The sequence below is a fragment of the Manis javanica genome, chromosome 3, assembly GCF_040802235.1.
Source record: "Manis javanica isolate MJ-LG chromosome 3, MJ_LKY, whole genome shotgun sequence".
NCBI classification, from domain to species: Eukaryota; Metazoa; Chordata; class Mammalia; order Pholidota; family Manidae; genus Manis; species Manis javanica.
Genome location: NC_133158.1, coordinates 156,580,483 through 156,586,678, shown reverse-complemented (window position 1 = coordinate 156,586,678; position 6,196 = coordinate 156,580,483).

Sequence of the window (6,196 nt, the reverse complement as noted above, 5' to 3'; positions counted from 1 at the left end):
TTGATTTACATTGGAAAAAAGCCCCCTCAGCCGTGAAAACAAAATCGTTGAACGCATGATCATTGCGAGGGCGGCTGATATCCTAATACTGGCATTGTTCTCAGCTGGGCCCAGGCGTACCCGGGCCTCCACAGGAAGGGCAAGGCCCTGGGTTGCTGGGAGTGAATCAGGTCCCCAGTCACCCACCCTGTCTGGGTTCTGGAAGAAAAGGTGGGGGGGGTGGAAGTTATACTGGGGCCTGAGGAAGACAGAGTGGGGTCTTCCCTGAGAGTCCAGACCTGGGCACCCAGCTTTAGTGAAGCCTGGGATTTCAGAGTCATGGGGGCTCTAGAGCCTCAGAATGGCCCAATGGTAGAGTATCTCAAGGCTGAGAGCCTCCAGAATTACGGTGAGAGAGCTGGGAGACTTGTTTTGAAGTGTCATAGGCTAGAACAATTTTACTCACAGGTGATGATCAGTTGAGGGTGATTGGAAAGATGAAGGAACTTACACAGGACCAACACATAGTCACTGCCTTTGGGCTGCCTCCAAAAAGGCTAGTATTCAGGCCAAATCTCTTCCTCCAAGAAGACCCCATTTCAGAGAAGTCCAGAAATACTTGCAGCCTGTCTCACTCTCTCTGGGCTTTCCCTGTTTGTTTTCCCAGAGATGGAGGGGCCCACCACGGCCTTGGTCCTGGTTTCCCCTGTCTGGGTATTTAGTCCATATACTATCTGTGCATCCCAGACCCCACTCTCCTCCCCCAACCCATGAGAAGGGATCCAGAGAACAAGAGATCTGTGATTGGTACCTAAGAACAGGCATTTCAAATGGATGTGTATCTATTTTACTGCAGTATGTTTTGTGAAAGTCAAGCTACTTAAGGCAATTTCTGTAAGATCTGTTCTAGAAGAAAAGGTTCAGTGGGGACAAGGTGAGAAAGCTGTTAACTATTGTCTGGTCCTGAAAAGGTCGTAAGTCAGAGCCTCCGTAGCTGACCTATCAGGGGAATGTAGAAAGGCTTTATTCATACCGGCTGTACAATGTTCTCAGCTCTCACAAAAGTGTTTTTAAGATTCCATTTTCTTACCTCTTCTCTTAATTAAAAAGCTGAACCATTAGAATAGCACCTGCATCATGTCCTGATGGTGCCTGCATACTAATTCCAGAGCCTTTACAACCAGTAATTATAACATAAAATCAGAGATTGAATAAAACAGAAGGATTTTGCTCCCAAAGCCCTGCTAATCCCCTTTTAAAAGGGTCTAGTGAAATAATTCAGAACAGTATCCGGAAGTTGGATTACGGCTCCTTTTTTAACTTTTTACAATGACATGATATTTCCCACTTAATGGAAGCTCTGTTTTTCTATAACAGTTTTTTTTTTAGAAAGTTGGCAGGTTTTTTGAATGATACAAAACATTTGATTATGGATTCCCTGCTTACTAAATGCATTGGCAGAGAAATGTAGGGGAAATCTTTATGACATTTTTTAAACACTTAAATTTTCTCAGGTGAAAGTGGCTGCCCTGTGATTGAGAACTATTTATATGCATTGCACATCAGGTGACTCTCTTCATTTCTCAGAGGAAATAAATAAGCAAACCTTTATTCATAACTTAGAAACATTCCTCAGGGAAAACACTTTTCACTAAGATGCTAGGTATATTTGTTTTTAACACTGGTGATTACACTGATGTGTGGAAAAGCTAGAGGCCTCTATTAAACCCTGAGAAAGACCTTGTAGTGGTACAGTCTAAGACCTTGGGCTGTCTGTAGTTTCTCCCCAGTTCTGGCAAAGTACTTTATCCTCATCTGGCTAATCTGATATTGCATGGGCCAGTCATCAGTCACCAAGAAGAGAAAACTGGGTCATCCTTCTGATATTCTGCATAAATCATCTGGTAATATTGCTGAGTTTTTTCTCCTTTCTACCATTATTCTCCAACTGCATGGGACAGCCAAAACCATACAGAATTTACCCAATTTTGGTTTCTTCCCTTTGCAGACATTTCCTAAGGCTGCCCATTTATTATGAGGTTCAGAACCATACACAGTCCTACTCAACTTGTTTTGAATTGATAAATATTCTTGCACTGCATGTTGGCTCAGATAGAGTCTCACTGGATCTAAAGAAGCCAAAAATACAGGACAAGTCTCAAGTCCATCTCCCTGATCATATTTGTATTTGATTAACTTGGATCCTGAGGTAATTCTTTCTGCATAACTGTTTTGGATGTTTGCAAAGCCCCTGGAAGATTCAGAGGCAAACCTCAAGACTTCTCCAAATTGTCTACTGAATTTTTCTTTTTCTTGAATTTTTCTGAAGTCTGAATTTGATAACTATTACATAAAACACTTAGACATTTTCCTCAGACAATATTCTTTCAATATGCACTGAAGATACTTGAGTAAAAAGGCAATGCTGTTGTATATACTTGAAACTAAAATAAGACTGTATATCAATAAAAAATTTGGGGGGAATATAGGAAAGACTAGAATATAAAAATCTTTTCCTTCCTGTTCTTTCAAGCTTATGAATCTGGATCAGTTGACATAAACTGTATTCTAAGAATACAAAGCAAAACTATCTTAAAAAACTGTAACCATTTATAGCTAATTATCCACATAAATAATGCCATCCTTACACTATAAATATCCATGACCCATGACTTCTGGTTTTGTGTCTATTAAAATTTCCTCATCATTCTCATGATAGATTTAATATGAAAATTGTATAAATGTGCATTTGTAAAATAAGTCTTTACTATTAAAAAAAAAGGCAATGCTATCCTGATCCCCAAACAGGAAGTCAGTGACAAGTTGAATCTGTTTTTGTCAAATTCTTAGTCACTCAGTCACCGAGATGTTATTAGTATTTCCAGAATGAGGGTTCAATATGATAAAACTATGATTATAAAAAGGGTCCTGACACCTTCCTGGAAGAATGTGCTTTTGTGTGACTTTTGCCCAAATAATCTCTCCTGCAGTTGGCCACCCTGCCCCCAACTTGCACTCCTATCCTCCAGACCCTGGCTTTAAAAAGCCCAACACAGGACTCACACTAAGGGCAGAGGCTTATGATAAAAATAAATCAACATCTGGGCTGGCCAGGCCATGGAGTTTACTGCAGCGCCAGTGTCTTAACAAGTCATGCGGGTGACATTAGGAGGATAGGTTTTCTACAGCTTCGTTCTGAGTCAAAATAAACTCAATTCCTTCTAATTTTTCTTGAGCCTTTCTACAATAAATTACACCTCTGCTTCAGTGCCCTACTGCATTGGGCTCTGTAACTCTCAGAGAAATAAACTCACATGGTGTCAGGACCCTCAGCCAGCCTCCTCACCGAGTGTCTGAAGAAGCACACCCTGCTATGGAGCTTAAGGCCCCTGGAGGTACCACATTTTCCAGAAAGGTCTGGAGATGTGATTCAGGGAGAAGCACAGGCACATACATGTCTGAAAGACTGAGGCCTATAAGTAATAGTAATAATGATGACAAGCACTTAACAACATGTCAATTCTAAATGTTTCAGAGATTATCTTTAATACTCAAGCTTGTGAAGGAGTTTCTTTTAAATTCCAGTTTACCAGAAGAAGAACTTATCCAGGGGCACAGGGTCATAGGTGGACAAGCCTGAGAGACAGGCTCCTGACCAAAGTCTTCCCAGCACGCTCGCAGTTTTACCTGGTGCTCTTACTGAAAGAAGCAAAAAGGAGATCGTTAGCAGGCTAAGATGCCCCCAAAAGACCCTACTAGCACTACGGCATGGAAGGTGGGTAACTTCCCCAGAACAGTCAGTTTGTAGAGTGAGACTAGTCATGGGAATTTGGTGGCAAATTTAATTCAACCCTCTGCCAAAGGTTACACCATTCACCTTCAGCGAAAACAACAATGGTCGGAAGGAAGTCTGAGCTCTACTCGCAGGCAGGGGCATTGAGGCGTCCCAGAGCTCTTCCCCCAACTCCTTTGATTTCTCTGCCCCTTCTCGGACTTGGAAGTTCAAAGGCAGGCCTTTCCTTCTCCAAGACTAGCATGGGATTCCAAAGGCAGCCTCCCCTCCTCACGTTCTCTTTTCTCCCCACTCCCGGGAAAGGTTCGGGCTGCAGCTCCCGGGTGCCCTCCCTCAAGGCGCTGTCCTGAGCGAGCTGGGGAGGTGCCGGTGGCAGGGTGGGGACCCCTCCTCGCCGGCCCTGAGGACTCCAGACAGCAGCCCAGAGCAGAGTGTTAGCGTCCTGGACAAGCTCTAGCCGCGGGTGCCGGGGTCCTGCGTAACCTCACCTACTCTCCACCAGAATGATTCTGTCGGTGAAAGGGCTCTAATGAGTCTCAAAGAGGCCGGGCTGGGAAGACCGAAGCAACCGGAGGGCATCTCTAAGGGGTCCCGAGCCCGAGGAGCGGGACCCTTCCTCGAGAGGGACGGGAGGGGGCGCTAATACCAGTGCTAAAGTCCACGGACCTCCTGCCTCGCGGCTCCCGCTGACTCGGACATGTGTCGGCGGTTCCAGTGGCCTTCTTGTGGCCGCTCTTTCACACCCGCGCATTGCCCTGGCCCCTTTGCGCTTTGGTGTCCCTCCCCCAACCGTCTCTTCAGGACTCCAGCCCTGGTCCTCATCGCTAGTTCTCCAAGGCATTCTCTATGGAGACCTAGCATTCCGACCCCAAGAGTCTTCGTGCCGCCCACTCAGTGCAGCCCCCACCCCGGCCAGGCCAGAGGGAACCAACTTCTCGCAGGGCTAGCTTCAGAAAGGTGGGCCAGGCAGAGCGCGCGCAGACGCGGCGCCTGCGCAGGAGGAGCGGGGAAAGGCCACCGGATGTCCAGAGGTACAGGGACCGCAGTGGAGGTGGAAGGAGCCCTCTGGTGATTCAGGTGGTTCTGGTACATCTGAAATTATTTCTCCAGTGGCAGGGCCAGACAAGGGGGCCTCCTCATCAGATGCTAAAACCCACTGAAGATACCGATCAGGGGCCCAAGAAGGAGTCACGCCTGGCTGTAGCCAGTTTACGATTTGGCCCTTGACAGCTCTCTGAAAGGAGTCTAGAGATGTGAGCATCCACTACTCCCAAAGAGAGTGGGATCAATCTAGGAAGACTCCTGAGGGTAATTGTGCCCGAGGTACCTCATTAGGGCTTAGGCAAAGCTCAGGGCAAGCCTGCCCTCTCTTTCTCTCCTTTTTTTGTTGTTTTATTTTATAGACTTTTCTCTGGGAAGTCAGAGGTGGTTTGTGAGAGGATGCCTTGTGCCAGAGCTAGAAGGCAGCCTTTCCAAGGAGCTGCTGACAGCATTATTTTATCTTTTTCCCTTCCGTAATGAAAACCGCTTGGTAAATGCTAGCATCACTGGGGTGAAATTGGAGGTGAGGGAGGTCTCCTTCACAACTGGTCACTTCGGTGGGTCCCTCTGCTTTGCTGCCTTGAACAACTAGTCTTCAGGGATGTGTCTGTGAAGGCAGGAAAGAGGACTAGAGGTTCGAAGGGGGTCCCAAATCTCTCCCAGGAGACGAAGCAATAACAGACATTCAGATCCAGAAGAGGAAGGGATTCATCACATCATTTATTTCCAAAGAAAATAGCAAAATGGAGCTCCAAGTACACAAAGGTCTTTGGGGGGGAAGTGAATCACAGATTTTAATTTTTTTTTACATATTTACAGCAAAAGTAAGCCACAGCTTTCAACTATGTTTTCATTCAACAATCACTTTCAGTCAAACACATAACTTTTTTTCTTTCAGGTTAGTTCATAATTTAAGGATGCTAAGGGGAGAGATGATAAATCACAAACAGTGTTGTAGTAAAGAGTTCCAAATAGTCTAAGGTTTCAGTCAGGCTTCTGTGTGTGTGTGTGTGAATTGTGATTACAAACCATTTGCCTGTCTGTGTAACTCACATTCATTGCAATCATAAAATTTCCCATAAATTAGCAATATAAACAAACATATGAGGACCTCCAGTAAACAAATAAAAATCAATATAAGAGACAACATTTTGTAGCAACTACAATAACAGCATGGGTTACAGCTTGGGGAAACTTTTTTACAAATCATTTAGTCAGCACACACATGGGGTGGGGAGGCAGGGGCATTCCTGCTCATTTAAACCACCTTTAAATACACATCAGGAGGTTTGGGGAAGGCTAGACAGGGTGAAAGTTCTTTTCTAGGCACAATGTAAAATGAAGAACTGCACATGTGGATTGGGGAGGGTGGCATTTGCATGC